The sequence below is a fragment of the Cryptomeria japonica genome, chromosome 5 (assembly GCF_030272615.1).
Source record: "Cryptomeria japonica chromosome 5, Sugi_1.0, whole genome shotgun sequence".
NCBI lineage: Eukaryota > Viridiplantae > Streptophyta > Pinopsida > Cupressales > Cupressaceae > Cryptomeria > Cryptomeria japonica.
Window position 1 is genome coordinate 632,084,863 of NC_081409.1, and position 21,279 is coordinate 632,106,141.

Sequence of the window (21,279 nt, forward strand, 5' to 3'; positions counted from 1 at the left end):
AGAGTCTGTCGTTGCTTGGTACCAGTAAATTTTCTTGCCGGTATCATATGATTGCAAGGTTTCCATCAATGACAAAACCTTCAATCACCTACAATTTCTCATTGGAGTGTGCATTTGCCAACACGTACAACCCCCATGGTAGTAAATTTGTTTATATCTATGTGATTCAAATTATAATCGATTAGCAGCTCTTCCCCTACACTTATTGATTTTATTGCACATACGAATACATGGTTTCCCTCACGCACCTTGAATATGCAATTGGGTTGCCTATTAGTTGACCCAGGTCATGTACTGTTTATAAACCCTGCAATATTGCCCATTGCTTTTGGCCTTCCGTCAATGTACATATCCACTCTTTTACTTTGATCATTATCTTTTTGCTATATATAATTTGTTGATAGTGCATACCTATGCATACTTCGTGTATATCGAACCAACTGCATCCAATCTCTGTAAATGTAAAAGGGTCTGACATACTCAATCAATTCAACAATTTTGTTGTAACATACCTTTATGTTGTCCATGGAAAATATGCCCAAACCATGTAATGATGATGGTGCTATGTGATATATCCTCTATTTAACACAAAAATAAGTGTTTATTGGAGGAAGTTCCTTGGGTACCCATTGTTTATGTAGATGTTTTTACCTCAAAGGAACCTCATTTTCGCCTATTCTCTCATCATCATAAGAACATGAACCCCCTTTAGCAAGAAAAAATTTCATGTGTTTATGGAATTTTCTTCTAATCTTTTGATGTCTAGTTGATCTCCCTCTTTTAGACCTACTACATGTCTCACTTTCCTCTTCTCTTCCTGAATTTCCCTCGCTCGAGGAAGACACATTTGACAAATACCTATTTTGTGGTACCTGCACTCCATCAAATGAGTGAGATAGTTGGTAGAGGGTCGATTGTTATTGTGAGAAGAAATAAATTTTAGGATTCCATGGAGAGAGACTACAAGAAGTTGTAATAGATGGCTCACCATATCTTGTTGATTTTTTGCAAATGCTGCAAATAGATTTGAGGGTGGGTTATCAAAGGTCCATTGCATGGATTGATAAGAATGGCTCATGCTTTTTCCCCTAATTCATAATTGAGGGTAATGTTGATGAAGAAGTCGCCCCTAAAGCTAAGGTTGAGATTGAAATTTGAATAAGCCCAACTCAGGCCTCAAGTATTGAAAATTGTAATAGAGTTGCTGCTAATGTGGAGGTTTTAAAGACTAAGCAAGTTTGTTTTCTTGGTAATTTTGGAGTTTTAAAAACTTAGAAAAATAGTCTTCTTGGTCACTTAAAGCATATAGGAGGGCCAAGAAAGTGGAATGAGCTATACCATGTTGATGTCAGGGTGGTTTAGGTGAGAAAAAAATCAAAGGTTTGACATAATATAGTTGCTAAAACCTGGCTTATTATTAACCCACTCCAAGATGGGTGTAAAGAGAAAGAAATCAAATAATGAAGGGTTTCTATAGTGTGTATTGACTTATACCTATTTATCCATGAGAAGAATCCTCACCTTGCCTTTATGTAGACTATGTAGGATCCTCGCCAAAGGGGTTTTGGGTCCAGCATACGTAATTCATTTATCATATGTTAGCTTACATGTTATATGAAGGTCAATCATAATCAGATTTACATAAGTCAAATGATACATATGCTAAAGCTTACATAGTAGACAACATGAATAGATTTATTTCTTGTTACAATATGTAGTCATGATAGTTTATACAAATACTAAAATGAATGGTAAATAGTATTCTTTAGGACTAAAAATCAATCATTTCATCACACTACACAATACACAATTAGGGGTAGGTAAAAGTAACTTATTTATTGATTAGAAAAAGGTACATACAACTAAATACATGTTTGTCTTAAGCATTTTATCAAATGGTTCACTGCCTTGCTGCTAATGGTAAAAGCCTAAAATAGGTGCTTTTGAACAAGCTATGGATGCTTGGAAAAAATCTATCAAAGCATAAAAGAAAGCAATAGAAAAGACAAGACAATGAACTATTTGAAAAAATGCCTCAAAGAAATGTGGTCTCATGGTTATGGAATGCCATGACAATCCATAGTAATTTGATTGTCATGGCATTCCATCACCATCATTGCATTACATCACCATGAGACTACATTTCTTTAAGGCATTTTTTTTTACAGTTCACTGCCTTGTCTATGCTACCACATTTTTCATACATTGCTTATATTAGTGAAATAGTGCAAAAGATATATTCAACATAGCTTGGCAATGTTCATTTGGATCACAAATGATCTAACATGGCATGAAAGTAATGAAAATACTAATATACCTTCCAAACACTTGAAATATAGGAAAACATAATGATAATTCATATACATCCATGACTAACTCCTTTACATGTGTTGGGACTTCAAATTTTCAATATTTGAAGCCCCATAAATTAAACCAAAATTAGTATTAAAGCTAACGACCAAGCATTGATTTTCACCTTATAAAAATTAGTATAGCCCCTAAGTCAAACATGAATAAGCCTTTAATATCCACTCATAGGACTTCATATTGTCTGTCTTTGATCAAAGTTAAGATATCTAGCATTCAGGATCAAACATCATCGAGGTCATAGAAATCATCGAGGTCAGCATGTTTCATTGAGATAAGCACCTTCAATAAAAGTATTTAAATATTCATCACCATAATACATATCATCGAAGAGAACTTCACTTGCAAGGTGGCCTAACATAAAGCATTGATGAACTCCAATATGCGATGAGAAGGGAATTATAATTATCGAGGGGCAACACATCATTGAAGAGCATTAAGTAGCCTCTATTTTCAACTTCGATAATAGAATAAGCCACAATAAAAATCAAAGGAATGTTACCGAAGGGGAAAGGTTCATTGACAAAGAACCTTGCAAGATGTGATCCCCACTACAACGGCCTCAAAGAGAATACAGTCTCGATGAAACTCAATTATAAATTGTGAGGCCCTACCTCAAGCCGTCATAGCATTGCAGTTATTTTTCATGTTGGACCTATTATTGATACTTTATTTTGATGCATTATGGATACAAATTCTATATGATTCAGCGATTGGATAACATTGATACGATGTATGTCATTTATTTCTGATTTATAGTACTTCATTTATGATGTTAGAAAACATGGATGCATGCACCTTACAAATGATTAAATTTCATGATGATTATGATTATGCCATTGAGTAAATTATTTCATGTGGATTTTATTGGATAAATGATAATTTAATTGTTATGATTTAAATTGTATGCAAAGTGTTTGAATTGTATTGTTTTGATATATTAATATTTCATGTGATTATTTGAGTTTACTAATGTGCAAAGCGAGATGTGCAAGAAAACTAATCCACGTGACCATGGAAACTATTCGGAGAATCAAGCTAAACCTATGTGTGTTTGTGAAGCCAAGGGTTGTCAATTTGGAGAGACAATACCTCATGTGTTATGTCTTATATTTGTAAACGTGAATGCTTTAATGCGTGTTTAATTTGTATTTGTTAAATTTGTTAATTCCAAAAAGGGGCATGCCATACATATTAAAGTATTGTGTATTTTTTTGGTGTCACTTGACACTTGTGTTGTGAAGTGAGTTGGTAATGCCATGTCCCTTGGAGGGAATTTGTATAACCAATGCATTATTCAAAATATCTTAGTGTGGTACCAATAGAGTCTTGGTTAGAGAGGCATTAGAATGGTCAACTCAAGTTTGACCTATAGGTAAACTTTAGGTGAGTTTCTAGAGGGTCAAACTAACTCCTAAAGTCAGGTTTAGGGCATTTTTAAAGGTCCATATGTTATACCTATGGGTAAAGGTCAATTTTAGCCATGTGACCACTCACATGTGACTTTCAAGTCACCTCAAAAGTTGAGTTTTCCAAGATGGACGAAAATTCAACTTTTGATGATTTCTCCTTGGTTAGGCAACCTTCCATTTGAGTGATAGTTGCTCTTCCCCACTTTCTCTTACCTTTTTTAGTTTCCATTTTTAGAAACCATGTAAGAGGTTGGGAAGACCAACTTATGAGATTTCACATCTTTTCCAAGAGGTTGGAAAGTGTGAGAAGAGTCTACTTAGGGAAGGGTTTCAAACTTAGGATTTTGATCACCCACTCTCCAATCTTGGAGACTTAGAGTTGTTGTTGGAAATTTGGATTTAGAAGTTGCATTTTAAGTTTTGGGAAGAAGAGACTTGTGGATTGGGGAGCTCTCCTTTAACCATTCCTCATACCATTTGCAAAATCAAAGGTTAGTAGTGTTCTTCCATGCATATTGAATAACATTGTTAATATGAAGGAAAAATTGTTTGTGCATTTAGCTTTGTTGTTTATGTGATTTGTGGAGTTGAATGTGGAAGCTCCTTCTTTGCATTTGTTATTTTGAGTTGTATGATTATTTGTGTTATGAGTGTTTCAAGGCCATACTCACCCTTGGGAGGGTAGAGTAGCCTTGGGGGTGAGGGGCTTCTTGACAGCCTATGAGTGTAGAGACTCTCTTCTTGGAAGAGAGAGATACACAAGGGTTATGGGACCCTTGCTGTATTTATTTTATGCTTATGCAAAGGATGTCATAAGGGGAGATATGGACTTGTAATCCATGGGGGACATAAGGTTTATTCTGGGTCAATTATGTGACTTGAGTTGGTTATATTTTGGTAGCTTTGTGAAGGCATTTGTTCCTCTTTCTTGCATATCTCCTCTAGGTACTTGGTCCACCTTCACCCCACAAAGTTAGCCACACAGTGACAATGTAAATCCTTGGGTTGGGATTTCATGTGTTGTTTGAGTTCTTCTTGCTTTTGTGGTTGAGTTTGTTGTAACCCGTTTAGCCTTGGTTCTCCTAACTCGGGGGTGGCTTCTTGTAAGCCTAGGTTGGGAGGTGAGCCTCCATGGTCACAACCTATAAGTTTTATTTATAGGTTTTCATTTGGAATAAAGGGTGGAGAAAAGCCTAGTCCATGTGCAAAGCCTCCTAATAGATTCATTTGGAATTTTGAAAATATGTATTGTAACAAGCCCTCAATATTGTAGAAATGTAAGAGGCTTGAGATGGTAATCTTGTTACTATTGTAAAGTGGATACAAAAAAAAAAGTATTAACAATGTTATCAACCCTAACTTCGGTTAGGGATGTAAAGAAAAGATAAATAGATGGTCATGTTATATTAGTAAAAGGGAACCCCAAATAGGGTTCTCACACATAAGTTATTTTAAATGATAGATTTTAATGTTAGAGGGGACATTTTAATCTTATAGGGGGTAAATTTTTAAATTGGATTATTTTAAATGGAAAACTTCTAATTGTAATAAAGTAAAAATATGGGGTGGGGGGGGGTGGGGAATCTCCCATGGTTAATAATATAAATTTAATAATAGCTCTTGGAGAGTTATTTTAATATTAGTAGGGTAATTTATTTTATAAAAGAACAATGTGGTTTTATTTTCTTGGTTAGACTATTGTATTCTATATATATATATATATATATATATATATATATATATATATATATATATATATATGTTTAATTTTTATTAACATTTATCTTTGGGTATTTTAAATTTTAATGGTCAATTAAACCCCTAAGGGGGTAATTTAATTACATATGATTAATTTTCATTTATAAGGGTTGATTTAATCTATAGGAAGATTTAATCTTCTTAGTCAACTAAATATAGTTATTTAAGGACGTTGGAGGTGATTTCAATTAATTACCTATTTAATTATTATTAATACAAATAATTGCATTAATGTTATTTTAACAAATTTTGGAGTTATTTAAATATTACAAAGGATTATTATTAACTCTTAATATAATTGGAGGATTGATTTGGGAAAATTAATTAATTAATAAATAAAGTTGTGATGATGTTATAGGATTTGATTGTCCAGTTTAGATAATGGTATTCCTTGTAATTGCTAAGTAAATTAAAATCTAATTTGTTATTTAACCGTCTAGGAGATTGAGATAAGACTTAAGTCTCGTAATTAAATTAAATAATTTATCACTCTCTTTAGTAACCCATTCTTATTGACACATGAGTTAACCTTTGGTGTAAACTAATTAAGTTATCTCATCTTGAACTTAGAACATCAAGTAATTCTAGGGTTGTTTAAAAAAAAATTGTTGTTGCATTTTTGCCTGAAAGTTTGGGCATGACATTTTGGTATTAGAGAAAGGTTTCCAACACTAGGAACCTTTCTCCATTACATTTCTCTTTAATTATTATTTTCTTTTAAAATTATTTATTTATTTTATTTTATTTCTCATGTAGGATGCCTCCGACTATGTGACAAGCTCATAAGCGTAGCAGGGATCCTAGATGTGCTCGCATGGCATACAAAGACGTTGTGCAGGAAGAGTTGGTTTTGGAAGGGAATCTAAAAGCTCCTCCCGAACAACTGATAGACCCTAACTGAGACATTTTGGTTGCACTTCAAAACGTAGGAATAGTTCATGATAGGCTTGCAGTAGTAGATAATCAGGTAGAACATCAAATTTCTAAGAGTCATAGATCAACAACTATGGAGCGGAGCAGGAGTCCACCTCCTATCCATATAGAGGGTCAGGAAAAGAATGAGTCTTATTTAGTCCATCAACCTGAGCCACCTCTAGATGTGGCACCTGTGATTATAGAGAGAGCACCCCGTGATCCCGAGGATCAAATCAGAGAACTTTTAGGTCTTCAGCCACCATCATTTGTAGGATCTACCGATGAGGTAGAGGTTGAGTCTTGGCTATTGAGTTTAGAAAGGTGCTCCAGATTGCATCCCTATGAGAGAAATTTGAAGGCACAGTTTTCTATTCACCTTTTGAGAGGGACAAATTCCACATGGTGGAGGGAAGAGGAGTATAAGAATGACATAGTTGTAGACACCATCACTTGGAACACCTTTATGGAGAGATTTAGAGACATATACCTATTAGAGAATTTTAGGCAATGCAGAACTGATGAGTTTCATGACCTTCAATAGAAGGGGCTCTCAGTGTCATAGTATGAGAGAAAATTATTTGAGCTCCTACCCTATGTTGACTACACGAAGGATGAGAAGCTACTCGTCGACCGATATATTTTAGGATTGAATGCTGGTATAGTAGGACCAGTTCGGATGACAACTCCAGGAAGCCTTTAGGTTTCCATGGAGAAGGCCTTGTTACCAGAGGAGATTCAGGGTAGACCTCAGGATGTACAAGATCAGTGTCAAAACCAAAACCCTATAGCTCAGTCTTTTGGGTTTCAGAAACCCCACTGGAAGGGTAATCACAAACATTCATCAGGGTCCTTCAAAGCCCCTCCTCCGTAGAAACCATAGTAGAATCAGAGGCAAAGGCCTCCATAAGACAACAAGGATTTAAGCCCAAGCAGTGGCAGACATAGGGTCCTAGGCGCGATCACCAACCACACCTTCAACTTAGACTCAACAGTCCATCAGGGGTGGTTACAATGGATCGAGCAGGATAGGAGGACATGCATACTCTAGACCACAGGGTGTTCAATTTTAGACACGTGGTGCTTGTTTCACTTGTGGGTCCATGGGACACATGGTGAGAGAGTGCCCACATGGTTAAATAGCAGGTAGTCAGTGGATGGAAGGTTCAGAACCTACAGTTAGGGACATGGGTAAGTCCCACAAAGTCTTTGTAGTGGTTGACAACCTCTAGGCTGAGCATTAGGCCATAGTCATAGAGACCATAGGTATGATAAGAGGTAGTAGTTTTACTATCCTATTTGATTCAGGAGCTATAGATTCTTTTATATCTCCATTGGTTGTGGAGCGTTGCAGGATAGTGGCAACTAGGTAAGATGTTAGTTGGGAAGTGGAGTTAGCTTCAGAAGATAGAGTGTTCATTGAATCAATGGTTAGGGATTGTCAGCTTCAGATTAGAAGTACAACCACTATAGTAGACCTTCGAGTCACACCACTAGGATCTTATGGAATTGTTCTTGGCATGGATTGGTTGTACGCCGATAGAGCCAAAATAGACTGTCACCAGAAAAAGATCAAGTGTGTGGATGATCATGGAACTTCCATAGAAATTTTAAGGATTCAAAGACCTGTATCACTTCGTATGATTTTCGCTATGCAACTTAAGCGGAGCATGTGAAAGGGATGCTAGTTATTTGCCATCACCATTAGTGATAAAGAAGAAGAGGATGAGAAGGAACCTTCACTTGAGGATCATCCTATTCTTAAAGGATTTGTAGATGTGTTTCCTTCTGAGCTACTTGGTATGATACCTCATAGAGAGATTGATTTTCACATAGATCTTGTACTAAGAGTTGAGCCAGTTTTTAGAGCACCATATAGGATGATCACTAATGAGCTTAAGATGTAGCTTGAGGAATTTTAGAGAAAGGTCACATTCATCCTAGCATCTCCCCTTGGGGTGCACCAATCATCTTCGTAAAGAAGAAGGACGGATCCCTTCGGTTATGTATGGATTTTTGACAGTTGAATAATATAACCATTAAGAACTGATACCCTTTGCCCAGGATTGACAACCTATTTGATCAACTTTAGGGTGCCAAAGTATTTTTGAAGATAGATATGAAGTCAAGGTACCATTAGTTGAGGATAGTGGAGAGTGATATCCACAAGACTTCTTTTTGTACTAGGTATGGCCACTATGAGTTCACTGTGGTTCCATTTGGTCTTACAAATGCTCCAACTGTTTTCATGAATCTCATGAATGGGGTATTTTGTACTTTCCTTGACAAATTTGTGATTGTATTCCTTATTGATATATTGATATATTCTCGGAATGAGAAGGAGCACGAGGAGCACTTGAGATGGGTATTACAATGCTTGAGAGATAATCAATTGTATGGCAGTTTGTCAAAGTGTGCATTCTTTAGATCATAGGTCCAATATCTAGGACACGTCATATTTGGTGATGGGATCTTAGTTGACCCATCAAAGATCAGAGCTATCATGGATTGGATAACACCAACTAGTGTGACAAAAGATAGGAGTTGCATGGGTCTAGTAGGTTATTACAGACACTTCATTAAGGGGTTCTCTAGGTTTGTACATCCTATCACATCTCTTCAGTGAAAGGGAAAGAAATTTGAGTGGACAAAAAAGTGTGAGAGGGCCTTTCAGGAACTCAAAAAGGCACTTACTAGTGCACCCATCCTTCTTGTGCCAGATCCCTCAGCTGATTTCATGGTATGTGCAGATGCTTCCTTGGATGGTTTAGGAGCAGTCCTTATGTAGGATGGTTGAACTATTGCATATGAGTCTAGGAAACTTAAGACTCATGAGCTTAACTACCCTGCTCATGACCTTGAGCTTGTAGTAGTGGTGCATGCACTTGTGAGGTGGAGAAACTTTCTTTTGGGTCATCATTTTGAGCTTCATTCAGATTATCAAGGCTTGTAGTACATATTTAGTTAGCCTATTCTTAATGCTCATCAGAGAAGATGGATGAAGTTTTTATGAGTATGATTTTGATGTTCACTACATTAAGGGGAAAGAAAAAGTTTTTGTAAATGACTTGAGTAGGAGACGTCATGAGATATACTCCATGTCTATAGACATAGATTTGAGAGATCACATATTGCAGCAGTTGCCTGAGGATGAGTGGTATTTAGAGGTATGTCAGGTAGTGCGATCTCAGGAGACCTTAGAAGGGAGATATGCAGACTATTCATTAGAGTCCGACAGACTACTACACCATAAAGGGCGCATTTATGTGCCTTCTTCCAAAAAGTTGTGTGATTTCATTGTGATGGAGGCTCATAGAGCTCCTTATGCAACACATCTCGGAGTTAAGAAGATGTATGCAAATTTGAGACAATTTTATCATTGGCTAGGTATGCGGCAACTCATTGCTGAACTAGTAGCCCGATGCCTTGCGTGTCAAAGAGTCAAGGTGGAGCATTGCCATCCAGGTGGGTTACTCCAGTCTCATGCAATACCAGAGTGGAAGTGGGATACTATTTCAATGGATTTCATCATTGACCTTCCTATGTCATCACACCGTCATGATGCCATCATGGTGACAGTTGACAAGTTGAGCAAAGTGGCCCACTTCTCACCAGTTCAGACTACTTTCACATCACCAGCAGTGGCACGAGTATTCTTACAGGATATTGTGAGACTTCATGGCATTCCACACAAGATTATTTCTGACAGAGATTCCCTCTTTACTTCTTCCTTTTGGAAGGCATTGCAGGCAGCAATGGGTACCAAAATCAACTTTAGCACAACCTATCATCCAAAAATGGATGGACAGATAGAGAGGGTGAACCAGGTGTTGGAAGATATGCTCCATATGTACTTCATGGATCATCAGACCAGATGGGAAGAGTATCTTCCTTTGGTAGAGTTTGCCTATAATAATGAACATCACACTTCCTTAGGGATGCCACCTTATCAGGCTTTGTATGATAGACCTTGTAGAACACCTTTGAGTTGGGACCACATTGAGGATAGAGTAACTATTGGTCTTGAGATAGTTCGAGATATGGAGCAATAGGTGGATTTGATTAGACAACGCCTTACAGAGGCACATGATAGACAAAAGAAGTATGCATATGTAAAGAGGATAGATTGTAACTTCATGGTTGGGGACAGAGTCTTCTTGAGAGTGCGACCGCATAAGAGTCCAATCCATTATTGAAAGGGTTCTAAGATCTCACCTTGCTTTGTCAGACCATTTGAGATCCTTGAGAGGATAAGACCAGTTGCATATTGTCTAGCTTTGCCACCTAGCTTATCATGCATCCATGATGTGTTTCATGTGTCTGTTTTGAGGAAGTATATTTATGTTGAGTCTTGTATTCTAGATTGGGATTCCTTGTAGGTGGAGTCGGATGGGTAGTTAGCTTTGGAGCTCATTTGCATTTTGGGTCGCTGGACGCTAGCTCTTCGAGGTCGAGAGCTGGACCATGTTAGGGTCTAGTGGGATTATTATGACGAGGTTACAACATCATGGGAGGATGCAACACATATGAGATCTCAACACTCCCATATTTTTGATGAACTCTAGGAGGAAGTTCATGCCTAGAGGGGGAGGGTGTGAGGTCCTACCTCGAGCCATCATAGCATTGCAGTTATTTTTCATGTTGGACCTATTATTGATACTTTATTTTGATGCATTATGGATATAGATTTAATATAATCCAGTGATTGGATAACATTGATAAGATGTATGTCGTTTATTTTTGATTTATAGTACTTCATTTATGATGTTAGAAAACATGGATGCATGTCTTATGAATGATTGAATTTCATGATGGTTATGATGATGCCATTGAGTAAATTATTTAATGTGGATTTTATTGGATAATTGATAATTTGATTGTTATGATTTAAATTGTATGCAAAGTGTCTGAATTGTATTATTTTCATATATTAATATTTCATGTGATTATTTGAGATTACTAATGTGCAAAGTGAGATGTGTAGAAAAACTAATCCATGTGACCATGGAAACTATTCAAAGAATCAAGCTAAACCTATGTGCGTTTATGAAGCCAAGGGTTGTCTATTTGGAGAGACAACACCTCATGTATTATGTCTTATATTTGTAAACGTGAATTATTGAATGTGTGTTTAATTTGTATTTGTTAAATTTGTCAATTCCAAAAAGGGAAATGCAATGCGTATTAAAGTATTGTGTATTTTTATGATGTCACTTGACACTTGTGTTGTGAAGTGACTTGGCAATGACATGTCCCTTGGATGGAAATTTTATAAATAATGCATTATTCAAAATATCTTAGTGTGGCCCCAATAGAGTCTTGGTTAGAGAGCCATTAGAATGGTCAACTCAAGTTTGACCCGTAGGTATACTTTAGGTGAGTTTCTAGAGGGTCAAACTAACTGCTAAGGTTAGGTTTAGGGCATTTTTGAAGGCCCATATGCTATACCTATGGGTAAAGATCGATTTTAGCCATGTGACCACTCACATGTGACTGTCAAGTCACCTCAAAAGTTGAGTTTTTCAAGATGGACGAAAATTCAACTTTTGATGATTTCTCCTTGGTTAGGCAACTTTCCATTTGAGTGATAGTTGCTCTTCCCCAGTTTCTCTTACCTTTTTCAGTTTCCATTTTTAGAAACCATGTAAGAGGTTGGGAAGACCAACCTATGAGATCTCACATCCTTTCTAAGAGGTTGTAAAGTATGAGAATAGTCTACTTAGGGAAGGGTTTCAAACTTAGGATTTTGATCACCCACTCTCCAATCTTGGAGACTAAGAGTTGTTGTTGAAAATTTGGATTTAGAAGTTGCATTTTAAGTTTTGGGAAGAAGAGACTTGTGGATTGGGTATCTCTCCTTCAACCATTCCTCATACCATTTGCAGGATCAAAGTTTGGTAGTGTTTTTCCATGCATATTGAATACCATTGTTAATGTGAAGGAAAAATTGTTTGTGTATTTAGCTTTGTTGTTTATTTGATTTGTGGAGTTGAATGTGGAAGCTCCTTCTTTTTATTTGTTTTTGTGAGTTGTGTGATTATTTTTGTTATGGGTGTTTCAATACCATACTTACCCTTGAGAGGGTAGAGTAGACTTGGGGGTGAAGGGCTGCTTGACAACCTATGAGTGTAGAGACTCTCTTCTTGGAAGAGAGAGATACACAAGGGTTATGGGACCCTTATTGTATTTATTTTATGCTTATGCAAAGAGGGTCATAAGGGGAGATATGGGCTTATAAGCCATGGGGGACATAAGGTTTATTTTGGGTCAAGTATGTGACTTGAGTTGGTTATATTTTGGTAGCTTTGTGAAGGCATTTGTTCCTCTTTCTTGCACATCTCCTCTAGGTACTTGGTCCACCTTCACCCCAAAAAGTTAGCCACATAGTGACAATGTAAATCTTTGGGTTGGGTATTCATGTGTTGTTTGAGTTCTTTCTTTTGTGGTTGAGTTTGTTGTAACCCATTTAGCCTTGGTTCTCCTAGCTCAGGGGTGGCTTCTTGTAAGCCTAGGTTGGGAGGTGAGCCAACATGGTCACAACCTATAAGTTTTATTTGTAGGTTTTCATTTGGAATAAAGGGTGGAGAAAATCCTAGTCCATATGCAAAGCCTCCTAAAAGATTCATTTGGAATTTTGAAAAATATCTATTGTAACAAGTCCTCAATCTTGTAGAAGTGTAAGAGGCTTGAGATGATAATCTTGTTACTATTGTAAAGTGGACACAAAAAAAGAAGTATTAACAATGTTATCAACCCTAACTTCGGTTAGGGATGTAAAGAAAAGATAAATAGATGGTCATGTTATATTAATAAAAGGGAACCCTAAATAGGGTTCTCACACATAAGTTATTTTAAATGATAGATTTTAATGTTAGAGGGGACATTTTAATCTTATAGGGAGTAATTTTTTTAAATGGATTATTTTAAATAGAAAACTTCTAATTATAATAAAGTAAAAATAGGGGGGAGGGAGGGAGGGGGGGGGGGGGACAGGGATCTCCCATGGTTAATAATATAAATTTAATAATAGCTCTTGGAGAGTTAATTTAATATTAGTAGGGTAATTTATTTTATAAAAGAACAATGGGGTTTTATTTTCTTGGTTAGACTATTGTATATATATATGTGTGTGTATGTATGTATGTATGTTTAATTTTCATTAACATTTATCTTTGGGTATTTTAAATTTTAATGGTCAATTAAACCCCTAAGGGGGTAATTTAATTACATATGATTAATTTTCATTTATAAGGGTTGATTTAATCTTCTCAGTCAACTAAATATAGTTATTTAAGGATGTTGGAGGTGATTTCAATTAATTACCTATTTAATTATTATTTATACAAATAATTGCATCAATGTTATTTTAATGAATTTTGGAGCTATTTAAATATTACAAAGGATTAGGGGGGGGGGGGGGGGGATCTCCCATGGTTAATAAGATAAATTTAATAATATCTCTTGGAGAGTTAATTTAATATTAGTAGGGTAATTTATTTTATAAAAGAACAATGGGGTTTTATTTTCTTGGTTAGACTATTGTATATATATATGTGTGTGTGTGTGTGTGTGTGTATGTATGTATGTTTAATTTTCATTAACATTTATCTTTTGGTATTTTAAATTTTAATGGTCAATTAAACCCCTAAGGGGGTAATTTAATTACATATGATTAATTTTCATTTATAAGGGTTGATTTAATCTATAGGAAGATTTAATCTTCTCAGTCAACTAAATATAGTTATTTAAGGACGTTGGAGGTGATTTCAATTAATTGCCTATTCAATTATTATTTATACAAATAATTGTATCAATGTTATTTTAATAAATTTTGGAGTTATTTAAATATTACAAAGGATTATTATTAACTCTTAATATAATTAGAGGATTTATTTGGGCAAATTAATTAATTAATAAATAAAGTTGTGATGATGTTATAGGATTTAATTGTCCAGTTTAGATAATGGTATTTTGTGTAATTGCCAAGTAAATTAAAATCTAATTTGTTATTTAACTGTCTAGGAGATTGAGATAAGACTTAAGTCTTGTAATTAAATTAAATAATTTATCACTCTCTTTAGGAACCCATTCTTATTGACACATGAGTTAACCTTTAGTGTAAACTAATTTAGTTATCTCATCTCGAACTTAGAACATCAAGTAATTATGTTTGTTTAAAAAAAATTTGTTGTTGCATTTTTGCCCAAAAGTTTGGGAATGACATAAGTGATCGCTAGGCTAATAATCATCAAAGGGAGTACTCAATAAAAGGACTTCGATAACATAAAGAGATACGATGAAATGGGAAAAATTATCACCGAAGGAACAATCTTCATTGAAATAACATCAATGATGGTGATGAAAACAACAGAGCGATAAAAAGGAAAATTAAATTATCGAAGTCGTAGATATCATTGAGGGCCTTTCCTCGATAAGAAAGCCATTGGCGAAGATGATAAAATGTACATAATCAAAGTGGACACTCTCATCAAAGAGACAAAGTGCTAACAAAAGTTAAAGCCATGGTTTCGATAAAATGTAATGAAGTTTCATAGAAGAAGAAAATCTTATCGATAACAAGAAATAGAGAACCCATTTTCATAAGAATTAGGATTTTGATGAAGGCATATCAAAGGTCATCGATAGGGTAGAAATCATAGAAAAGAAGATGATATGACATTTAAAATAATTTTAATAAATATTGAGGATTAATGCTCACATGAGTAGCACTCATCAAAGTTGGTGTATAATTAAGGAACTCAAGCTTGTGAAATTTACTACCGTGAGCACATCAGTCATTTCTACATTGAAATTCAAAACATAGAGAAGAAGCCATTGCATAGGGAGAAAATATCATGTAGAATTTGCAGAGACATAAAGTTCAACAACTTGGAGAAAGATAAAGCACAAGGAGAATTCAAAGCCAAAGCTAGAATTGTTTTGTAAACCTAAATAAAGTGAGTTGCTAACACTTCTTTTACTCCATATTTGTATATTATGGAATCATCTTTGACTACTAGGCCTTCCAGGGGTAGAAAACCAAAAAATCCTCCACCTACAGACTCAAGTGAGACTACTAAGAGAAAAAGGAAAAAGAAAGAGGGCAGGGCATTAAATCAAGACTTGTTAGACCAATGCCTTACCTTTAGTTTAAAATCCAAAAAAGTAAAATCTGAAGAAGAGGGGTTTGAAGATAATCATGAGCATCTAGGGGATGTCTGGATGAAATTGAGGGGATATGACTTGTTCATGTTCCATTTGAAGAGGAAAGACAGTCCTGAGCCTGTATGCAATCCATGGAATCTGAATATAGGAAGGCTAGTGGTTTGAAACATCTTTACTAGTCCTAAATTGATGAGAGTTTTAGCTGAGAAGTATGATGTTAACAGAAAAACAATATATGATAGGTTTGCTGAACCCCTATTGGCAATTAGAAAAGATGTCATTGAGTGGGTGTTTGGTTTTGAATGGGGATATGAGACAATCGTTGACCTTAGGAAGCTAAAATAGGAGTACACATCTCTTGAGAGTGTATACAAGGAGTGGAGATTCCCTTTCCACAGAAAGAGGGAAAAGGGAAAGAAACCTGAGATATTTAAGGATACTGATCAAGCTCCCTTTGATGTGAACCAGTTTAGACCACACATTAAATATACCTATTACTCCATAGGACAAGTCCTTGGAGTTGAGGCACCCCCACTCATGGACATTGCACTAATGGTCCTTGTTGTTGATGCACAATCCACGGACCCCAAGGGATTTGATTATGCTTCCTTCATTGTTGATCAACTGAATCACAACCTTGCAAAGATAAAAGGGGATCCCAATCAAATTGCATTCACACATTGCTCACTGTTGATGTATATGTTATTGTTTGTTGGGGAGGAAAACAACTTATGGGAGATGATTTACCTAGACATATGTATAATAAGCAAGGAATGAAGAAGTTGGTGCAGTTATGGATTTTAGTACAGTATCAACGTTATACCAATTGTCAATATTATTGCTTTGAAGATCAATTTGTGAAACTACTAATGGGTTTGTTAGGCTATGATGAAGATTTTTCACTTTCTCTTGAAATCAAGAAGTTTTTGAGACCTAAATACTTCCATCCAGAGTTGGAAATTTATCACAATTGTGGAGATTGGCATTCATTTGATACCCATACTCAAATTAGGGTCTATGGATTGGAAGGAGCCCCCAATGTAATTCCTAAAACAATCTCAGAAAAAATTGCTTACTTGGAGATTATTATGTAGATGCATGAGTCCAACCATTTGCATCTGAGATCAAGAGGCAAGCACTCCTTCCTACTAGGTTATTTATCTTTTGGAGATTTTATTGTAAAGAATACAAAAAGTTATGAACTTATTGGTAAGAAGATGAAATAATTTTCATTGTCACCTACTGATGCAAGGGTCCAATTTGACCCTGAAAGCTATATTCAAAAGGCCAAAAATCTACAAGGGCTCAAGGGTTATCAGTATGTCCCTTTGTTAAAAGAAGATTTCATTAGAAATTTGGAAAGGAAGGAGGCATCACAAAAGATGGAGCTATATAATAAAGTGATGAGTGCATACAATTGGAATCTTGTTAGGGATATGATCAAACATGATCTTGAAGATATCACATAACCACTAGCTAAAGCAGAGAAACTTATGGATCTAAGAAATGAAATCCTTGAAGGAATCCATGAAAAGGCTCATCTGCACAAGCCATCTAAACCAAGGATAGAGGTTCCTCTTGATCATTTGTCACCAGATTCCAGGGCCCATGAGAGGCATGATGAAGTTCCAACAAAGGCTACCGAAGGAGAGGGAGAAAATGAAATTCTTGTTGAGCCCCCAAAATATGCAATTTTAGATGAGAGAATTGACAATTGTGACAAATTTGTTTTGGATGAGCAATTCATCCAAAGCCCTGAATTTAAGACATTTATATATTAACATAAAGAAAAGCAGTTGAGGTTTGAAGGAAGAGAAGACATTAGTGAAGAAGCTTTAAATAAGCTTCAAGAGTCCATTGATGAGGAAATGAAGACAATAACTCCAACCAAAGGGAGATAAATGCAAAAAGATGTTGGCACAATCATATATCTTGGTTGGAATATGAAGGGTGCATTAATGTTTGACACATATGCCAAATTAGTTGGTAAAGAGAACTTCAAATTGCCTGAAAATATTGATAATGTATACTAGATCTAGATACGATCTAGGGCAATAGGCATTACTGCAATGGGCTGTGTACCCTCGAGACAGAAAGCCCCTTTTAATTGATCCAGATGAGCTATTTGCCACATTGACTATTTAATAGGCGGGGATGAATAATCCCATGGAGACTGCAATGTTAAATTTAAATGTGGCTAGACTAAATGTAGATCAGGTGGATTTTGTCACAAGAGAAATGCTTCACTACAAGGATGCATATCATGTAGAGGTTGAAGAAAGGAAAATGTGGCAAGAGATAGCCACTCAATTGCAAAAGGATCAAAGGACTGCAATACTAGAATGACCTATTGATTATGAGGAAGAGTAGAGGATCGTGCTTGCATCTTAGGATGCCATATATTGGAAATACAAAGCATAAAAGTTTGAGAAGAAAATGAACAAGGAAAATGAGAAGAAAGATTTTGTTGTACATGCATTGATAACAGAGATAATCAAGCACAAGATTGATGCAATGAACTCTCAAGCTACTCCATTTTGCTTCACATACAAAGGCACTTTCATAAGCTTGGATAACCATATGACATTGAAGGAGAGGTTGTGCGATAATAAGGGCTATAGGCTGAGGAGATGATTGCTACTCATGATGATTACTATAAATTGTTGAAAAGAGATGTGGATAAGTTTGAGAATGCAGAAGATCTTCTGAATCTGATGAGTGACGGTGAGATCTTGACAATGGAGCAATTCAAGGCTGAATTGGGCATAAATTTAGAGCGTAAAGTATTGAATATCAAAGAGGATGAAGAATTGGCGCCCCAGGTTTCCAAAATCACTGATGAACTATATGCCCAAGAATACACAATGAAGAAACTACTCGCCAAATGTGTCACACACAAAGATAAAGTATGTGTTGAACATATCGGCAAAATTAATCTAATGTTAAGAGATCGATTAGTCTTAGTTAGTTTTTTTACTAGCTTTATAAACAGTTATGATGAAATATTTGCTACTAAGTTATATTTGTTACTAGATTTATAAACAGTTAGGGTAAAAAGTTAACAAACAAATGGTAAAAGTGAAAACCATTTTAAAGTGATCCAAGAATTTCATTGTGATTGAGACAAGGAGTTTGTAGGGTTAATTCAATATTTTAGAAAGCTTTCCAAGTCACATTCCACAATTGCAATGCTTTATATCTATAGACACAAACTACTTTTTTTAATAAACTTAAGCTCATTTTCATAGCATAGAGATATAGAGAGTAAATAAAATAGAGTTTAACCCATGAATTGTAGAAAATAGATTTTGTTGTTTATATTCATATTGCTGATTACATAGGCAAATATTCATTTAACTTTTTAAAAGGGCAGTCACCAACAATCAAAATGGCTTCCACTTTTAGTAAATTCCTAACAATAAATGGATCTCGTGTTCTAATAAATTTTGATCTTAGCTATTTCATATACTTAGCTAATATTTGATCTCGTACTTAGACAACTATTTGGTGTATTTGGTGGCAACCATTTTAAAAAGTTAAATGAATATTTACCTTGTAATCAACAATATGAATATAAATAAAAAAATCTATTTTCTACAATTCACAAGTTAAACTCTATTTTATTTACTCTCTAAAACAAAGATTAGCTAAGTCTATGAAGTAGTCGAGATCAAAATTTATCAAACAGAGATCCAACAATCAAAATGGCTTCCATTTTTACTAAATTCCTAACTATAAATGGATATCATTATAATAAATTTTGGTCTTAGCTACTTCATAGAATTAGCTAATATTTGATCTCAGACTTAGACAACTATTTGGTGTATTTGTTGAAGACCATTCGCAAAATGGGCATTATATTTCATTAGTGTCATTAACCCAAACTCTTCTGTAGGTCACAATTTTTTATCGATGACAACTAAATACTACACACATTGGATAGAAGCTATAACTTGTAAAATTTATATCACATACATGGTCATCAGATTTGCTGAAGATAACATTGTAGCCATGTTCACCCTTGTATTTAACAATAACCCTAATTTTTCTTCTTCTCAATTGATGTAATGGGGTTATCGATTTAAGGTCAATTTAATTTTTTCTTCCAATCAAACATAAACTATGATCATAAACAACCTCTTAAAACCAATAGTGCCAACCCAAACAATAGCCTCCATGTCATGTGTTTCTTGGTACCCTAAAAAACACATCTATGGGATACCCAGGAAACAATAGCTATGCAAATCTAATTATGTTTGAGATGCACATACGATGAAGCTAAGTGATGGCTCACCTGTAAACTGATTAGCCTATCTTCACCATCTCACCTACCAACATCAGAATTAGGCCACCCAATCGAAGCTACAGCCACCTTGGGGTTCAACGCAACACATTTTGAAGACTTCTTCTTTGCTTTGCGGGAATGAAGTATTTTGAAGTCTTTTGCTTTGCATAGTAATTTGAAGTATTTTAATATGAAATTGAAATTTACCTATGGGATATTATACATTTCTATATGTAATTATAAGTAAACATTGCCAAGTTATGGGATATTATATGGAATATTATACATTTAAAAATTTGAAATTGACCTATGGGATATTAAACATTTCTATATGTAATTAGAGAAGTTGTGATCTAAATGAACATTTCCAAGCTATGTTGAATATATGTTTTGCACTATTTCACTAATATGTTTCAATTGTTGACAAAATTCAAAATTATTTATGATATTTTTCTAAGGTCTATTGCTCACAACCTATTAGTACATTGATGCAATATTTTGTACCACATTCTACCACTATGTTGTTTTGAGGATTTTAGTTTGAAAAAGTAAGTAAGGCTAAACATGAAGACAAATCTATTCAAATTTCAGAGGGGGAGATCAAGAAGGAAAGTTAAGGTTGACATTATGCTAACTATGACTAGCTCATAGTTTAGTCCAGGGTGTTCCAAATAAATGCACTAGACTATTGCACTATGCACTAGCTAGACAAAGTGTGTGGATGTTCATTGGAGAAAGTAGAGTGTGGGTTGGGTGATATGTAGTTCATGTCCCCACTCTTGGAGTAACGTGTGGGCTTTAGAACCTAGTTGACTAGACATTGTGATTGAGAAACTAGCTTTGTGGATGACATGTAGGTATTATGAATATAATATAGGCCAACATAAGGTGGTAATTATTATGGGAATGCATATATATTTTTGATCAAATTCATTCCAATTAGTCGTATGTGAGTAGAATTGATAACTCTTTCTTTGTATTCTCTTCTCACTTTTAAATCTATTCTTTCTCTCTAAAAAAACTCTCTTGGTTCTCTCTCTCTCTCTCTCTCTCTCTCTCTCTCTCTCTCTCTCTCTCTCTCTCTCTCTCCCTCTCTCTCTCTCTCACAAGTATCTCTCCTTCCCTCTCTCCCTCTCTCCCTCTTTCTTTTATTATTTCCCTCTCAAGTCTCCCCCTATATCTCTCTTTCTCTCTCTCTCCCTCCCCTTCCCCCTCCCTTTTCCTCTCTCTCTCTCTCTCTATCCTTTCCTCTCTCTCAATCCCCTTCTCCCTTCCTCCCCTTCTCTCTCTTTGCCTATAACTCTAATTTAGTTAAGGGTTATAGAATGTTGTGGGAATGAATCATTGTGTTATTTCATAACAAACCATTAAAAGGATTCA